Below are 20,143 nucleotides of genomic sequence, written 5' to 3'. Positions count from 1 at the left end.
ATTATTCGGATAGACAGACAGGCAGACAGAGAGACGGAGATGGCTAAATCGTCTCGGCTGTTGATGCGGATCAAGAATATATTATATATACTTTATAGGGTCGGCGATGTCTTCTTCTGCCTGTTACATACATTTCCTGAAGGTACAAAGTTATGAAAACTTGACCATAAATTCCTTAGCTTTAATTACTGTTTAAGATCTGAATCAATTTCTTGGTTAAATACTTTACGTCAAGTGCCAGAATTATGCGTACAATAACCTTCGTAATTATTTCCAATAATAGTCGATTGTTGTTGTAACAAAATTAACTTTAATTCCAGTCTGGATATTTTCGTACTGTGTTGTACGAATGTTGCTAAATACATATAAAAGGACACATAAGTGTTGTCTTGATTTGGCTTGAAAGCCATTGAGAAACAAATACACAATACATCGATGTGGTGCTGTGGGTAAAAGCTGCTTAATATTATTGTTAGTATTTGGTATTATTGTTGTTGTTGTTGTTGTTTGCCCGCATGGTTGCTAGTCAGCACAAGGCCACGAGGCGTATGATTAATATATGCTAGGACACATTTATTGCGTATACGCGTACACAGGCAAATGCCACAATCCGGAATCCACAATCCACATTGTGATGCGGGCAGTTGCACATTATTCTATTTATTGTTGGATAATTAAATTACAAAACGGGCAAAACAAATATAATATATGGTAAATATATATGTATGTATATTTGAATGTGCACAATGTTGGTTAATCAAATGAGTTTTATGGCTTTTGTGGTCGCAGAGCATTGCACAGCACTCGGCAGCAAAAACTAAGCCAACAAAACAATAACAAACACTTGAATTTCATGACATGGCTAAAACACCCGAGCAGCGAACAGTCGCCATCAGACCCTAGATTTGTCGTCATTGTGCGATGAGTAAAAAGAATTGAGTTCAATTTTAAACATTCCCGAAAAAAAACAACACAAGATTGCATTCAAACATGATTGACGTTTTAAATCCTGTATTCAAATTACTTAAACTGCAATTGTTGTGGGGGAATTAAAAACAACGTCAAAAGTTCAAAGCGAGCTGAAAGTTTCATTTACTTTTTTCATGCCAATTTTCCTAGGTTTTAATGTGTCTTTAAGTTTAAATTCGACCATTTATTTTTAACAGTAATTAACTTTATTTAAATACGCAAATGAATCTTTTTTATTATTGTACATTTTCATAGTAAAAATATTCTGCGATAACCAAAATGTTTATTGTATTTTAAGACCTTCTCAGTTTAGTTAGTTTTCACTATTTTGTCAACTTTCGAATTTTTGTTATTTAAACTGAATAACCTAATGAACGAATTTTATTTTAATGTTCAAGGTGAGTTAATAGATTTATTTAATTTCAAAAGGCAAACATAAATGTCAATTTTACCAGCTTTGTATATTTTATTAACTTTTAAATGTATTGAGGTTTTTTCTTGAAGTTTTAATTTTAGACTTTATTTGAATAAGCAATAATTTAATAAATGATTTTATTACTACAAATTTATTTTTACAAATTCCCTTATTTAAAATGTTCAAAACGTACTGACGCTTGAATATAATTTTGAATGGAAAAGTTGCATGAGAATTTTATATATTTCTTTATTTTAAAGTTGGTGTTGTTTATTTAATGAATGAATTTTAATGATATTTGGTTATAAACTTATTTTACTCATTCTGTAGCAAACTCAATTTAAATACACAATAAATTCATTTCGAAAAAATGTTAAGCGGCAAAGTTAATAATTTTGATAATTTTAAAAATGTATAAAATTTTAAGATTAATAAATTTGTGTGTTTCAATGCTTTTGTATTGCAATACTCAGATAATTGATTAATTGATTCCCCCATTTATGTATTTAAAAAAATTTGTATTTTTCACAAAAAAAAACTATTTATGTTAAATTTTAAATATTATTGTAAACATTTATATTTTTACTGCATTGACAACTTTATTGTTTTGCGTTTTGATGCTGTGTTTTCTATTTATTGATGCTAAACAATCTGGATAACTGATCGCTTTAATTTTTAATCTGGCATCAGTTTTATTGTTTTGTGATTGCAATTATTTATGCTGGTCGAATCGTTCTTAGAATTATACATTCTTCATAGCTTCCTGATAATCTCTGTGTCTGTGTGTGTGTGTTGCTCTTGTTTTGTGTTGTTTTTCTAGTCACACTTTCCATCTGATTTTGTCGTTGCTTAGCCCTCAGCTGAAAGCCTATTAAGAAGGCGCAGCCGGTTTCACTTTTGCTTCTCATTTTTTTTTATATATACATATATATGGGGGAAAAGGACATATGAAGATCAAGGTCATACTGCAAGGCCTACAACACGCACACACACACACACACACACACATTCATATATACATATATGCTCATTTATAAGTAGAACAAGTGATGCATGTAAATGCAGCCCAGTGGCAACAGCAGCTGCTGCAGCTTCATATGCAAATCATTGTCTACAGCTGTCTTGCTTGCACTCCCTCTTTCTCTCTCACTCTCTGGCTGATTTAATGCCTGTAGAACATTGTATAAGTATGAGGCATAAGCAGTTGCATAGAAAACACATACTTAGACACAGATACTCGCATGTGTGTGTGTGTGTAACATATGTACTACACCAGCGGCAACATCTTCATCTCATTCTTTCCCTCTCTCACACATACTCTCTCTCTCTCTGTCTCCAGTGTTCTACTTGGCTGATTAACACCCAAGTCCAAGATGCAATCGTAGACCTCGTCTTATAGTACGTGTAGCGTGTGTTAGCTTGCCTCTCGCACAGTGTCTCGCCATACGTCAAATTATCTCGCAAATTACGTGAGTGGATTTCCACATCAATATTGCACTTGCCGTTGTTCCGTTGTTCGCTGTCGTTGCCCAACCGCATTTGCCAGACATTGCTTTACATTAGCTGCCATATAAGTCGTCTCGTTAGTTGCCTCTCTGTTAACTTTCATATTAATTCACATGCAATTTGTGCACCGCACGCAACTCCTTTATTGCGTTAGCATAGCGTATTTTTCTATTGGAAGCTGTTAGCTATGTAGTTGTCTATGTGAATTCGCTACTTTACATTGTTAATTAGATTTACTCGTTAGTATGATTTGCACTAATTTGTTATTTTTATCTAGAAGTTATAAAATTCTGCGCTACTTGCTGTAGACATTGTTATTGATTCTCGTAAATTCTTTATTCCTTTTTTTCAACTTTACATATTCCACGGAAATAAAGTTACAGATTTTTCTGGGAACTACTTGGATTTACTCGTTGCAACATTACAATTCGTTATTATAGTATACCCGCTACTTATAGGGTAGAAGGGTATTATAACTTTGTGCCGGCAGGAAATGTATGTAACAGGTAGAAGGAGGCATCTCTGACCCTATAAAGTATATATATTCTTGATCAGCGTCAACAGCCGAGCCAACGATCTAGCCAAGTCCGTCTGTCCGTCTGTGTGTCTGTCCGTCTGTCCGTCCGTCCGTATGAAACTCTGGATCTCAGAGACTATAAGAGCTATAATTTTTTTTCGTTTAAAATTTTTGCCACGCCCCATCCCGCCCCCGCAAATCAAAAAAGATCGAATATAAAACCTAATTTTAAAGCTAGAGCTAAAGCGAATTTTTGGTGTATACAATAATTACTATAGTAGTTATGATTCCTGATTTGGTTGCGATCAGATAAAAATTGTCGATGTTATTTAAGAAATACTTTTGTATGGGCAAAAACGCCTACTTACTAGGGGTCTTAGTTGCTTTGGCTGACAATGTGGTATATCGTGCCGACTATGGTATATTTTGAATGTGGTACTATATCGATATACCAAATATACCATTTGGTATATTTGTTTAGTATTTTGCAGTATATTTGGTATATTTTGAGAAAAATACCGCAAAATATATTGCTTTTATTCAAAATGGGTAGCGGGTATCTCACAGTCGAGTACACTCGACTGTAGCTTTCTTACTTGTTTTTATCTTTTCGTTTTAAAAACTTGCTGCATTTTACGGCAGTTAAGCGTGTAGCTCGTTTAAAATTCGTAAGCATCGACAATTATTTTAAATACTCAATAGTTAAATCGGTTATTCGTGCATTTCTATTAACTATTATATTACTATTATATTAATATTTCTCTTATATTCTATTTATTTTCATATTCTATATACTCGTTATCGGTATTACATTACAACTAGTTATTTTTTGTTTACTCGCTATAAACACTCTTTATTGTTTGCTATATTATTGAATTTTTGTGTAATTTGCTATTCGTTAAAAATAATCTTCTAGCTTTTTATTTCAAAAACTCGTTCCTTTTTACTGAACTTGTTACACTGTAGGAAGAAAGTGGATGGCAACACTGGCTACAAGCATGAGTATAACATTTCATTGCCGCATTGTTTAAGCGCCTTATACTTGTATCTCGTTGTGGATGCCTCGCCACAATTGCCGCACTCACACACACACACACACACACACGTACGACTAGCACAACAATAAGCAGCAAAAAAAGCGTCGCACGCTTTGCCCAGTTTCTCCTCCTTCTTCCTCTCTTACAACCACTTCTTCGGGTTCTTGTTCTTGTTCTTCTAGCGTTGCTACGTCTCTTTCTTTTGCTTCCTTTGGCTGTGCTCTGCTTTGTCTTACGTTTTTGAGTCTTTTTTTTATGTATTTGGTCGCCGGAAAACAATGCAACAGTTTTGGCCTGGTCCGAGGCTGGCAAACAAAGCTCAGCCATAATAACAACAATAATGCATAATATGAATAACGCGATGCCTTCTACCTCGCTTTCCCCTGCATCTCGCTTTCTAGGTTTTTCTCCCTTAACCTATTCCACAATTTTCCAGTGCGTCGGCTCTTAACGTTGTCTGATATTTGCACGATTTTCTCAGAGCTTTTGTTTATCATGCAAACTGCAGGCACAGCAGATTGTTGTTGTGGCCTGCGTCCTACCTCAATGCCACGCCCACTGGCCAATGGAAAACAATCGTCCATTGTTTCTGGGGCGCCGGCACAGGACACAATTCATGTCCATTTTACTGATTAGTCAAGAGGCCAACTTCAACTTTAACTTGAAACCTGCTTAACATACATTGTGCTCGAAAGAGAGCAAGAGGAAGTGAGATGGAAAGAGCGAGAGGGAGAGAAAGAGAAAGAGGCAGCTGCCACCCCAAAGCATTCATTAATATGTTTAAATACATGAAAAACAGCCATGGTTACCAGATTCACTGTAATCCCAGTTCGCTCTCTATTTAAAGCACAATGTGGCTCATTTTTAATTAAATTTAATTAGGCTTTTTATCTTCATGCTTTTGGATTTAAAAGCACAGTCAACAGGTTGACATTTTTCGGTATAAATAGCTGCTAAATACGCTTGCACTGGCAACTTCATTAAAATATTTTCTTTTATGATTAAATTTTAATATTTTTTTGCTAATGTTATGTGATGAAAAAGTTCGATGCTTTGGTGGAAATCTTTCAACACTAAACAATAAAACATTTACATTGTAATACTTCAGTTCGTTAGCAAGTTGGAAGCGCTAGACAAATGTCAGGTGGCAACGCTGTCCAAGTTTATATTGAACTTGCACTTGTGATGAATATAGTCTGGCAACACGATTTGAGCTGTAGTTTTGCACTCAAATTCACAACTAGACCACACAAATAGCGCAAAAGTTCCAGAGAAAAGAAAGGGAAGGTAAATAGAAAAGAGAGAAGATATTAAAAGATGGGCGCAGAAAGAGCGATGAGCTGCTACTTGGATTGAAAAAGAGAAAGAGAGAGATTAAACAGCGATTTCCACATCATTTGACCCACTCGAAGCAACTTGCACTTCGATGGGAATCGAGTCGCTGATTGCCGCAATCCAAACTTCAAGTGGCGGCCAGTTGGCAACTTTTGTTCAAGTGAATCGTTGGCCAACAGCAGGTCAGCAGCAGCAGTAGCAGCAGCAGAAAGCAGGAAACAGGAAGCAGACAGCAGGTGGAACCAGGTTGCTCCACATTGACTGGCGGTCAATTTACGTAGGTACAGTAGAAAGTCGATAAACGCAAATGCCAAAAATGGCATAATAATTGTAATATAAACAAATAAATAAATTTGTATCGAAAGTGAAGAATTTTTGAATTTAGAAATATTGTGCATTTTCACATTTATGTATAATTTTATGAAGTGATATTTTTAATTACATACTATATTCATTGCCATTTTATTTTAGAAATAAAAGAAGAATATATTTGACATCATTTGAGTTTTTTTTAATTTGCATATTATTTTTTATTCACTGCCATTTTATTTTAGTAATAAAACAACAATATACTTTGGGATCTTAAAATACTATTTGTTGTGTACATCAACATATTTTGTACATTTTTATTTAACCATTATGTTAAAATGTGTTAAAAATATAAAAAAAATAATTAAATAAATAAAAACTAAAAAGAGTTAAAAGAGTTCAACATATTGCTATTTTTACCTATTTTTGTTCATGCTAACATATTTTTTACTCTTTTATTTTACAATTAAAAAAAATGAATTGAAGAAGAGGTAAAGAAACCTATATTATAGTCATGTTTATTTGACCATTTTTTTTATATTTTTCTTTTAAGTATTTAGTTAAATTTGCAGAATTTTAAACACATTTTAACATTTTTTCAGTTAAACAAAAAATATATTTTAAATACATCACCAAACAAAACATTGTGTGATCTTTGTGGCCATCGAATGTTATTTTTATGGCATCACTTTGTTTGTTTTATCGACATTACACTGTATTTAAGTTGTGAGTGGCTGGATTTTTAGTAGGCATTCTTACTTCGCTCTGTTTGCGAACGCGTTCGATTGCAAAGTTTTTAATTAATATTTTTTATGCAAGTTTGGGCATTTGGCAGTCGCATTGAGAGCATTGCCATTAAATGGCCGAAACCAAAAGTTGGCTGTTGGTTGTCCTTCGGGTCAGTGGTGCAACATTTGCAACGTTCGTTAGCCGCTGTCGCTCTCAGTTGCTCTGCTTCGCTGCCACTGTTGCTGCTGCTGCTGCTGTTTGCCTTTTGCCTCTGTGTGCTAGATTTAGTGCGCCTTTGCTTTCATTTTCATGCTGGCTAAGTGCTAACCTCTAACCCCATTGGGCTTAACCCAACACCCAACAGCCAGCATAACGCCAACGCCAACGCCAACGACAGCGCCTCATACCCACACCCAGCCACAAGTCAACACACAGTCAGTGAGCCAGCCACTCGCCCAGCTAGGCTATCAAAATTGGCGGCTGACCTTGCGCTTGCGTTGCTTTATTAAAAATAGAAATAGAAATTCTGCACAAATGGAAAGCGGCGCGCTTTTGCGTTATGCAAGCCAAATGGGCGGCACACGAATCCCGCCGCATTTCCTTTTTTTTTTATTCTTTATTTTTTTGGGTTGTGGGTCAACTGCCGTTGGCTTCTTAAAACAGCCGTCAATTACATTTCCCATGCTCCTAACTCTTGGCTAAAGAGTCGATTGAAATAATCCCCAAAACAACAAACGACAAAGAAAAAAAGGAAAAACATAATACACAGAAAAAGTGAACATTCGAAAAGTGAGCATAATCAACTGAAACTCATCCATTCAAAATTTTGCTCCCAAATTGCATTATGGTTGAACGATGTTGACGCAGTGGCAGCTGCCACTCTCGTTAAGAGTGCCCCAAAGCGTCGAGTGTTTGCAGATGTAACTCGCTCAAAGTGTGCTTCAGAGTGACCAATTGCATGACAACGACAATTTCGAATATTGCCAAGAGTATTAAGTAAGAAGTCCTAAGTCGCATTTGAGTTGCAAGTGTTAAGCATAATAACGGAATTTATAAATAGACAAAATTTCGCATTTTAAATTGTAGATGTTAAATCGGCATAATTATTAAATTGAAAATTGGAAAATAGACAAAATTTTGGACGTCAAATAATATATGTGAATGTATATATTAAATAATATTCTTATAATACCATATTTCAAACACTTTCCTATTTTAAATCACAGTTCAAATTATGTTAAAATAGTTTATAGTCTATAAAACTAACGTTCTAAAATGAGACTTGAAAGTAGTCCCATACAAAATTAAATGGAGTTTAAACTTTAATAGACAAGTCCTAACTCTCATAATTTTAAAATAGTATATTAAAATACCGACGGCAAATTATACTTATACTTCTTTAATACAAAATTTCAAAGAAAAAAATAATTCCATCATAAATCGAATAGCAATTTTCTCATAGTTATATAGTTAGCTATATTTGCTATTCATGATTACCAACAGCTTACTTTGTCACTGAAAATTAGCAATGCATATAGCTTTATTGAAAACTAGTAAAAAAAAACTACAATCGAGTGTGCTTGACTGCGAGATACCCGCTACCCAATGTGAATAGGAGCAAAACAGTGCGGTGTTATTTATAAAATTTACCATATTCATATACCAAAGGCTATATTTGGTATATTTATATAGTACTACATTTGAAATATACCATACAGTAGTAAACATACCAGATTTTCATCCAAAGCACTCAACACTCTATTCTTGATGCAGCTTTTTTGCCATACAAAAGTGTTTCTTAAATAACTTCTACAATTCATTACCAACAGCTTACTTTGTCAATGATTTTCAATATACATAAGTAGCATATTAATTGTATTGTCTTTACTTCAATTCAATTTATGAGTAAGCAACATATTCAATCATTTACATGATATAGTATTACTAGTATCATTATATATATAATATAGTATTTATAGTACAGTATAAGTATAACAATAAAGAGAAGCAAATGTTGTGCCTTCTATGTATGTCTACTTCAAAGTCAATTGTATAATAATGCAAATCATTTTCATTTAATTAGATTAAGCAAAAGCAACCTCCGAAACCATATTGAACGTGTTTCATGCCACAACTAAATTTCGTAGCGAGTAATTATTTTACGTAATTACACAAAGGAAACCCAAAAATTTAAGACTCTTAAAATCTTATCAAAAGTTTTTGCATCTTCTTTGCCAAAGAGTTGATATGGCCGCTGGTCGCATAAGTATCGTAAGAATTGTAAATTTCGTTTCTTTATTCGGTGTTTGAAAGGGAATTGCATATGAGCGAAGCAGCGAAGTTTTGGCCACATTAACCCAAAAATCAAAAGGCCGCCAACGTGTGACTTCTGTGTATGTGTGTGTGTGTGTTTGTGAGTGTGTGGCACTTGCCACGTGGCATTTGGGAGATGTATAGTTGGATAGCTGGGCAACTGGCAACTGGCACCTGCCACGTATGCAAATTTCCGTTGAGTTAAGTGAAATTAGCGGCTTGTGCGGCGCAATGAGTGTGCTGATGGCAATGGCCTTAGCTGAGTGCCGCATATTTCACCTAAAAACAAGCTGCAGCTGCCACCTGCCACTTGCCACTTGCAACCAAAAAAAAAAAGAAACACCAAGACATTTACACAAAACTGACGACTGTCGACTCTTTGGCCTGCATTTTGTCAAAGTTTTGAGCGCTGCCACACAGTCGCCAAAAAATATGAAGCATACGCCGCGATGGCACCGACGGCAAAAGAGCAAACATCCACAGAGTCGAAAGTAACTTTTGCACATTGCTTCCACTATTCGTGAAAATTTTTCATCCACACATGCTTCGTTAACTTTTGATGGCAATGAGATGTGCAGCAGCCGCGCATTAAAGATGTCAAAAAACCAAATGCCTCTGACTGTATTCGATTTTTACTTTTCTTTTCTTTTCTTTCTTTTTTTTTTCCTTTCGAAACTTTTGAATCTGGATATGCAAGTTTTGTGTCGACTCTGTTTCACTGTGCACACTCTGTGCACTTGGCTAATGAAGTTAAGGCAAAGCCGCTGTGCTTAACTGCATAGCAATGAGTTAATTATAACAATGAGGTAAGTGTTTAACTTTATTATGAAGCCAAATGGTGACTCATTATGCCGAGTAATAAATTTCTGAACGACTTCACTCGCTGCACTTGTTTAATTTGGCCAAATTTGTTGGCTAATGTCGTCGCAACGTTATAACGCTTATGAATTATGCTCTTAGTAACATTTGGTAGCTATATTTTCTACTAACTAAATTTAAGTGTTGAAATTGAGTTGAATTTGCAAAATAAATTTTCGATTGTTCGATTTTGTTGTTTTCGGTAAACTAAACTCAAAAGTAAGAGAATTAACAAATAGGAAGCAATCAAGAAAGAAACCCAAAATTATTTATAAGATTCTTAATTCTGAGAAATTGAAATCAAAGTTGAAATATATTTTGTTGTTCGCTTTGTAGAAAATGAACTGAATTAATATCTCAAAAGAATAGAACGCATAACTGATTTATTAAATTATTAACCAAACACTGAGCAATAAAGCAAATTTTACAAAATAATTTATCTTTGATGATTGTAAGTTGCAAGAAATAATAAATAAAAGTTTTTATTTTCTGCCGAGATTTGTTGGTTAAGTAAAATGTAATTAAACATAGCTGAATCGTTGTATAAAAAAAACACAATTAACTCAATTAATTAACATTATTGAAAATAATTTAAGCGAGTGTTCGTTGCAGTAAATAATAAATCAAAATTATTAAAATAATGGAGCAACAAAATTGATTTTGTAAGCATTGATAATGCAATTTTTAGAGCAACTTCAATATTTTTCTGATAAATACTAAAAATATAAATAAATGTAGAAATAGTGAAATCACCGTTAAGTAAAATCGATTTGAAAGTAGAATAACTAAATAATTCAGCGACGCTAATTGTTCAAAAAGTGTGTCACAAAGTGCATAATTATTTTCCTCAAGTCTCCGATTTTTCCGCAATTCATTTTCCAACAAAATTATAATGCAGCACAAAGTTGTAAAAGCATTTGCAATAATAATTACGAGCCTTAAAAATCAATTAGTTGATCTCAATGGAGTTATTAATTATATGGCAATTGCGAATTATTGATTTCTAGCTGCTGCACAATAATATTAATCGTTACACTTTAAGTTGCAGCATTGACACAGAAAAGCGGAAAATGGTTGAAAGGGGGGAAAAATGACTGGGAGTAGAGAACTGTGGGAACTGAAAAATGTGACATTTGTCATTATTGTGAGTGGTTTGCATTAATTTGTGCACATTATTTTATACCTCATTATTTTGCCGCGACGTGGCACGATTTCAAGCGAGGGAGAGAGAGAGGAGATCCAGGGTGGAAGAGTCTATTTATAAATTTATACCCGCTACTCATAGGGTAGAAGGGTATTATAGCATTATAACTTTGTGCTTGTAAGAAATGTGTGTAATACAATCTGGTATATTTTGCACTCTATGGTGTTTTTTAATTTAAGTACTATATCAATATAGTCTTTGGTATATTTTAGTATTTTTAGTATTTTTGAATGAAGTACTATATCAATATACCAAATGTAGACTTTGGTATTTTTGGTATTCTCTTGGTATATTCATTTGGTATATTTTTAAATAAAAACTTCAATTTCGCAATCTGGTATATTTTGCACTATATGGTGTATTTTGAATGAAGTACTATATCAATATAGTCATTGGTATATATCAGTAATGCAGACTTTGGTATTTTTGTGGTATATTAATTTGGTATATTTTTTTAAAATAAATACTGTAATTTCGCAATCTGGTATATTTTGCACTCTATGGTATATTTTGGATGAAGTACTATATCAATATTCTCTTTGGCATATTTTAGTATTTTTAGTATTTTTGAATGAAGTAATATATCAATATACCAAATGTAGACTTTGGTATTTTTGGTATTCTCGTGGTATATTAATTCGGTATTTTAAAAATAAATACTGCCTTTTCACAATCTGGTGTATTTTTAATGTATTATTATACAATATACCAATATACCAAATATAGTGTTTGGTATATTCTATATATGTATTTTGTTGGTATATTTTAAGAATAATACCACACTGTTTTTTATTTATTCAATATGGAGTGCGGGCATTTCACAGTTGAGCACACTCGACTATAGTTTTATTACTTGCTTAGTATACGATTGGATCTGCAGTTGGCTATCGATGGTTGTGGCGTCAATTCAATTAAAAAGTGCAAGTATAATTGCCAAGGCAGTCGAATGGAATTGCATTCAAACGGCACTCGTTTTATATGCTGATTAGTTGGAAACTAGCACAATTGCAATTGTCCTTGACACACACACACAGACACAGAGACACAGAGAGACACATGTAAACCGATATGGTGTCATGGACATTAGCCCTTTTAATTAGTAGCTAACACAAATGCCGTTAGGAGAGGAGAAACGAAACCTGAACGTACGGATATACATACATATATTCTTCATTTTTGGGGGGAGTCGCAAAATGTCAAATGCAAAACGAATGAAAAACAAATGTGCTGAAAAGCGAGCGACAAATGACATTTATTTGTGTGTGATTCTTGGTGCCACACAATGTGGGTGAGTGTGTGTGTGTGTGCTTGCCTGCAGGTCAAATGAAATGCAACACATGTCACAGAGTCGACGCTGCTCGTCCTACTCTCCTCATTGTTTTGGCCTCCAGCAGCAGCATCAGCATCAGCGACGGCCCGAAAAGGTATGCTACATTTATGTTACAAGCCTCGAGTGCGACTCTCCGTGTCTGTGCATGAGTGTGTGTGTGTGTATGTGGGTGCAAAAATCAATAAGAAAATCAAGCAAAATTCAACAAAAAAAAAATCATAAAAGCGCATATCATTATCATCAGTTCAATGCAGAAAAACATCGATCGAACTTTTTTCTTTCTTTGCAATTTCCATTAAATGTCAAACGAAAAACGTTTCACAACGTTTGCTAGCGAAGTTCACATGAAAAACAAAATAATGCAACAATTAAATAACAAAAGGTCAGCATTACAAATAAAAGCACAAATTTATAGACTGTATAAAATAAATAATCAAAATTGAACAAAATATTTTTAGGAGCAATTTGAAAATCATTTTGTTGTGTAAAATAATAAAAAAATAAATATATAAAAACAAATTTTCATTTTGAATTTAATTGAAATACATTTTGTTGTGTATTAATATAATAATAAAATTATAAAAAGGGCACAAAATGTAATATAATTTAGTTTCTATTATTTGAAAGTTTTTATATTTAAGCAATTGACAAATTATTTTGTATAAAATAATAATATAATTATGAAATAGAAATAATTTTAATTTGAAATACTATTCTTTTTGTTATAATATAAAATATGAAAATAAAAATAAAAAATTTGAATTCAATCTAGTTTTAGTTATTTTAAAGTTTATTTGAGCATAATAAATAATTTGCAAAAGTATTGCTTGATTTATATTTTTTCTTTGCTGCTCAGAAATCTCACTCATACCAAAAACATTTGACAACATACAGCTGATTTCTCTCGGTGTCTTATGCGGCATAAGGATATTACACATACGCACTGTGTGCCGCATATTTGTATGCACACATAGACTGAGGCAGTGCTTAAGTGCAGCATCTTTGTGTAAAAGCCGCTGGCGACAAATTTTCATTATAAATCGCGTAAATGTGCAAATAATTTAAGCGTCACCCAATGCCACGCCCACACATTGCGCCCTTGATATCACATAGTTTTGCATATTGTGTGCGCCTCTAAGTGTATGCATGTGTGTGAGTGTGTGTGTCGCGCCTAAACCGATTTGCAGTACAGCAACAACAACTCTCTTCACTCTCTCTCTGTCTCTAAGCTGACTCAGAGAATGCGATTTGTTGAACTAATTAACAGATATACACGTCGTATACGCAATAAAGGCAATCCCAAGCTATTGGGACTCATTGCAAATGGCAATTGCAATGCAACCACAAGTTAAGCGCTTTGAATTGTAATCGAATGGCCAAGAAGATCTCAGCACACAGAGTAAACAACCTTGACTTGTGCGAATAGCGAGCACAATAAAACCGCAGGCGCTTTTCAAATACTAATTGGGACAAACTAAAAGATTTATTTAAATTACGCTAGAAGTTTTGTTTTCGTTACTTCAATTAGTGGTTTTTTATAACATTAACCGATCAATACTTAAATTGCCTTTTACTTTAATGCGGAATGTGGTAAACTTAATACACATTTTTATTGTATAACTGAAGATCAAATACATATTAATATTGTATTTAATACTTGAGTAGAAGATGTAAATTAATTGATATACTTTTTTTTAAAGCCTTCTTTTACAATTGGCTTTCAAATTTGTATTACTTTATGAATTTTTGTATTTCAAATTGAACAAAATAGAACACATTATATTCATATTGTTTTTAGTACTTGCGCAGAAGTTAAACAATAATTGAAATGATTTTTTGAAATCTTTTTTATGTCAATAAGTTTGAAATTTTTTTATTATTTTATCTTCAGTATGATTTTAATCAATTTTGAATTGTTACTTTATCAAAATTTAAATTAATTTGTATTTCCGAAGCTTTGATTATTTAACATATCAATATATCATTTCATTACCATATCAATATAGCTTTACATAAATACATAAATAAATGAATATATCAAGATATCAATATACCACTATACCAACAAATCAATAAGAAAAATATCCATATAGCAATATGTCAAATTACTAATATAAATATATCAATATACATATCAACATATCAATATATATATAATTACTTTACATATTTCCACAATACTTCGTTATAGGGTATTTAACTGATTCTATCACTTAAGCGCTGCTGATTTGTTTGTCCTCGCATTTGTTTATTGCAATTTATGCTATCTGCACTTTCTCCTCAGTCACTTTCACATTGATCGCTGAAAACTGGCAGCTGCTTTTCAAACCGAAAAAATTTCCGCAATATCTGTGTCCAGTTGTCGGCAATAAAATTGTGAATCTATTATTATCACGATCATGATCAGTGCAATGATTATGATATGGATCGAAAATGTGGAAGTGACGTCAATAGAAGACGACTAAAACGACTTTTGGCCAATTGCATTTTGATTTAATTGTTATCATTTTGTTTGTTTTCCGATTTCATTTTCGTTTCTTCGTAAACAAACAGCGTATCAAACAGAGCGACAACAATAAAATCACAAGTTCACAATTAATTTATTTGTTTGGAAAACATCCGCAACTGTACTTTGTATTCCCCAAAAAAATATATATTATATATACCATATGCGAGAGTAATTCTATTTTTTTAACTACACTTTTTACCCCAATTTATTTTTGTGCCTTCACATTGGGGATTTCCGTAACGCGTGCTGAATGCCGTCAATTGATGTATCTGTATCTGTATCTGTATCTCAGATGGGGTAAAAAAAGGCCAACAGCTATGGATACCCCCATTGTTGGGCATTTTTTTTGCCATTTGTTTTCTTTTTTTTTTTTTTGGACGAAAAATTGAAATTTTATTTAAAAAGTGTGTGGCGGCGAAAAAAAACGCTGGCGAAACAGTCGAGTTCAAATATTTAATATTTATTTTTATGCAAATACACGTTTTATTCGTTTCAATATCCTGTAAAATTGCGTATACGCAATGTAGCATCGACACGTGCAAAGATTTCGCACTCAACTGATGTTTGCCAACTCTTTGTCGCCTTTCGCAAAAGTTTCTAATGCATATTTGCCTTTGCTTTCGTTGCTTTCGTTGCTTTGGATTATTGTCTTTGTAGCAAGGTATTTGGCATGTCGAGATAACAAATCGCAAAACGAGAGCAAAATGTTGCTTGTGTTGCTTCGTTGCATATGCAACAATTGCGAGTGTTGTTATTGTCAACCTTTAGCCTTTGCGTGTAATTAAATGGATCACTCGAATTGCATTTTGGGTTTTGCATTTTAAATGTTGCAACATTTTGTTGTTAAGCTAATGATTGCATTATTCAAGTTAATAAATCAATTATCTGGGCTTGTAAGGTTGCGTTTGCATATTTAACCAACGGAAGTGACAATGACAAAATAATACACTCAAAGTGCAAACACGCACTTTGTAATTGCGAATATGTTTGCTATAAAGTAAGGTCAAAGTATGATGATGATGATGATGACAGCGTTGACAGACGCGCGTTAATCCGCTTTGGGATTACCTCAAGTTTGGCCATAAAATGGATTTTTCAATGTTGTTTGGCATTTTACAGATTACCGACGCTTTCAAGCATTACATTTTTTTCCTTTTTTTTGTTTTTGTATACTAGTTGTTGATCTGGTACGTGATTATTATTTTCGGCTATTGAAATTTATTGAAATTGGAATTTGAAAAATGGTGATGCTCGCGCCATTTTGTGTTTGAATATTTTCCACTACAGAAATGTCAAGTTGAGTTGTCTCCATTGTTCTACATCACATTGTGTTGGCATTAACCCGTAATGGCTTCTTTATCGCTTTCAATTCGTTTCAATTATAGTGAATTATTGATAGATACCAAACCGTAATCAGCTTACGCAACAGAGGTTCGATTTCAGTATCGGTTTCAGTTACAGCTTCAGCTTCAGCTTTTCATATTTTGTATTGTGTATTACGCAATTGCAAAACGAAGAAGAGAGAAATTATCGTTGATTATGAGCAATTAAAGAGGGTTTATTGTCGCACACATTTAAAATTCTCAATAGCTTGTTGTCTATGTAATTCACATTATTAATGATGAGTATTAAATATCAATTGTGGTAACAATAATATGTGAGGTTCCGCCTTAAAGACAAATTTCTTAAAGCTAATAATTTGTGTGTGATTTGGAATCAAATAAAAATGCATCTTTTGTCGGCATCTCATTTACATATTATGCGGCGAGTCGAAAAATTGAATTTGCGCGAAATTCATCGCAAACCAAAAAAAAAAGGGTTCGAAATATGCGCGCATTAAGTACGTATACGACCCATATGATGGAAGAAAATTTAAATTGTGGGTTCATTTATCGCTTTACAGTTGAGCTCATTTCGTTGAAGACACAGTTGACAACACAATAATAAATAAATATGTATATGTAGTGGGAAGAAAAGTGCGGCGAGGAGTGCAACGGAATCTTTTTATGGCAAAAACACTTAACACACAAAACCTTGTGGCAAAACAAAAAAAAAATATGTGTAAGGATTTTCGCACTAAAGCTTTTCACTGTCTGTCGCACCCACATCACAGTTTCGAACCCATTTCATGCTCATTACTTGTGTTAATAAAACGCAGGCATGCAAGGCAAAAAGACAAAAAGACAAAAAGACACAAAAAATGAAATAAAATATGTACGTATGCTGAATGTATTCTTTCGGATATCCTTTTCGTTAGTGCGTGCCTGTGTGGGTGAGTGAGGAGTGTGAGTGTGTGTGGGCTGGTCAAAAAGCTAACCGCAAGTGTCTCAATTTGATTACACGCTCGTTCACGGCAGCCGCAAACTTACAACGCTGCTCCACCTGCCGCATAATGAGGCACGTGCTGTCGGACACAGTTGCCATCACACACACGCAGACTGAAGCTGCGAGAGACTAAAGCACAGACTCAGGACTGAAGCTCATGCGGAGCGTCATCAGTGTCAACCTCGCCCGCTAACTTACTTCATCGTCAGATGGCAAGCCATCTAGCAATTTGCCAGTTCATTACGTGGCGGCGGCCATCAGCAAGTTCAACGTTGAGTTTTGGTCTTCAGCAAACTCAAAATCCACACGTTCGCTTTAAGTTTTTGCTGCAAGCACAAAAGCACTTCACGGCCACCACTTGCCACCAATGCTAACGAGCTCAACACACACAGACGGACGGACGGACGGAATGACAGACACACTCAAAGATGCATACACTTGTGCAACATATATAAATACCAGTGTGTTGGCAGTGCATTCCATGCCCAGCAGTCTGTGCACAACATGTAACAACTTTTGTCAACACGAAGTTTGTCTTTGGCCAGTCAAAGTCCTTGTTGCCCCCCTCTCTCTCTCCCCTCTCGTTATTTTCAGCCTGACCGGGCCTGAAAGTCGCTACAACTTTTTTTTTTTTTGGGGACTGCAACTAAAGTAAAAACAGATTTTTTGGGGGAGCCACGGACGTTCCACCAAAGAAATTGAACGAAATGCAGCCACAAAATTTGCTTGTCGTCTCTTTGCGCTCACATTTTTGTTGGGGCAAAATGTTTACATACCTCCATACACACACACACACACACACACACACACACACACACTCACACACAAGCTGACAAGCCTCGGAGCCGGAAGGCGAATTATTACGAACGATACATAAACTATATATGCTGTATATTAAAATATATGAGATTGCATACAAAATTACGAAATGTAAATATTTGTAATGTTGCGCATACGTTGCGTTGTCCCGGCCCCAAACCAAAAATCATTTGTTGTTATGAATATTGCACAGAACGCCCGGAAAAATTGAAAAATGCAACAAACTAATCTGTTTGGATGTGTGTGAGTGTTCTTCAATGGAAATATTGTATTTATAAATATTTAGTTGGACCTGCAGTTGAGCACTTAATCAATTCCGTTGCGCAGTTTTTACGCAAGCAACAAACAACAAACAGAGACCAAAGTTGATAGTCGAGTGCGCAACTCACTTAACGACAAATCAAATTGCATAAGTTTTTGGACACTGAAATTTGGCAACAGCGCAGAAATTTTGTGTTTTTTTTTGCAATTATTTGAAACAACATAATGTTCGTTTAATTTGTTTGTTGATATAAACCAACAAAAATTTTATTGCCCGTCGTGAACGTGAAATGCAATTTTCTTTTCATTAATTTTGGCAACACGGCAATTGCATTTCGAATAATAAACATTATTTGGCAAGAAGACAATCAATTAAAAGAACAATTTTCATTTTAATGGTTGTCAGTTCAAACAAAAAAAAAAAAAAAAAAAAAAAATAGAATGTCACACTATAAACAATTCAATTGAGTTTAAGTAAACTCTGTTCGAAAATGATTCATTCAATTCATTTAGAGAGGCATTAAAATTCTATTTTTATACCCAAAAATAATTTTAGTATTGCAGATGATTAAACTTACCTGCCATTTTTGAGTTTTTGACTTTTAAATGCTTTGAATTTTAATTAGTTTTTTCTTTATTATCGCCGTTTTGGGACCAGTCGTCGTAAATATTTTGGCGTATCGTAAAGCTGGACTATGTTTATCTTTCGACTTGTATTTAACAAATAGTAACCATAACATTGCTTTCAATTTGTTTGGCTTACTCGCGATATCAATAGCATTTCGCTCCCACACTATTCGCGACTCGGCACTTTCGAAAACGTTTTTCAAATCTCTCTCTCTCAAAAAAAAAAAAAAAAAAAAAAAACCAACTCAATTCACGACAGCAACACAAACAAACAGAACGTGAAAAAACGTGAGGTGAGCGCGAAACTTTAAAAAAAATAACGTTTTGTTTGTTTGGCCCTTTTGATTGTTTCTTCAAATTCAGCCTTTTGCTTTGGCTGTTCTGTGTTGCTGTTTAGCCTGTAGCCTGCAGTTAGCTGTTTTGCCGCGTGCGAGACGCGCGCCACGAATGCCGAAGCCGTTATGACAGAATCTTGCAAGCATCTGAGCAACTTATCCTTCTGGCGGCCGTTGGACGACGACAACAACGACGACGACGACGACGACGACGACGACGACGGCGACGACGACGCCAACAGCGCTAGCGATTGCAACAATAACAGCAACAATACTAGCGACAGCGACAGCGACACGAGTGAATACGAATCGTTTTGGGGTCCCGTTCGTTCGTTTCGTTTTGTCGCTCGTTCGGCTTTCTATCCGTATAGATCCGCATGGCTGTGTGTGTGAGTGAGTGGGTGGTTGGACCGAGTGAGTGCAATTGCAGGCGTTTAACTAGCGACCAAAGCGACTGCTAAGCGGCACACTCGCCTCGCCTCGCCTCGCCTCGCTCTTCTCTCTCTGCTCTTCTTGTTGCTCTCTGCTCTTGTTCTCCACTGTTCTGCTTTGCTGTGTGCGTGCCTATGCGTGTGTTTCTCTGTGTTTATGTGAGTGTCTGCGTGTGTGTGTTTGTGTGCCAAAACGAAACGCCAGCGGAATATAATTTTTACAGTTTGTATATTGTTTGTTTATGACTGTTGTTCTTGTTCTTGTTGCTATTGCTGCCGCTGCTTTTGCTCTTGTTGTTGCTGTTACTGTTACT

The 20,143-nt window shown here is 34.6% G+C and overlaps 1 protein-coding gene across 5 annotated transcripts in view; it reads right to left on the bottom strand.

Annotated features, from left to right (window-relative positions):
- LOC132795625 (PDF receptor) overlaps positions 1 to 19,285 on the bottom strand; it is a 49,275-nt gene extending 29,990 nt beyond the window's left edge. For 2 of the 5 annotated variants that reach the window (XM_060806428.1, XM_060806427.1), the window contains exon 1: positions 19,015 to 19,281. The gene's annotated coding sequence lies outside the window, so the exon portion shown is untranslated. Of the gene's footprint in view, positions 1 to 19,014 lie in introns of all 5 variants that reach the window. The other 3 variants (XM_060806422.1, XM_060806425.1, XM_060806426.1) reach the window with 3 other exon arrangements.
- Positions 19,286 to 20,143: the final 858 nt, after the last annotated feature.

The sequence above is a fragment of the Drosophila nasuta genome, chromosome X (assembly GCF_023558535.2).
Source record: "Drosophila nasuta strain 15112-1781.00 chromosome X, ASM2355853v1, whole genome shotgun sequence".
Taxonomy (NCBI): domain Eukaryota; kingdom Metazoa; phylum Arthropoda; class Insecta; order Diptera; family Drosophilidae; genus Drosophila; species Drosophila nasuta.
The sequence above is the reverse complement of the archived record's forward strand: the minus strand, read 5'-3'. Positions and strand labels throughout refer to the sequence as shown.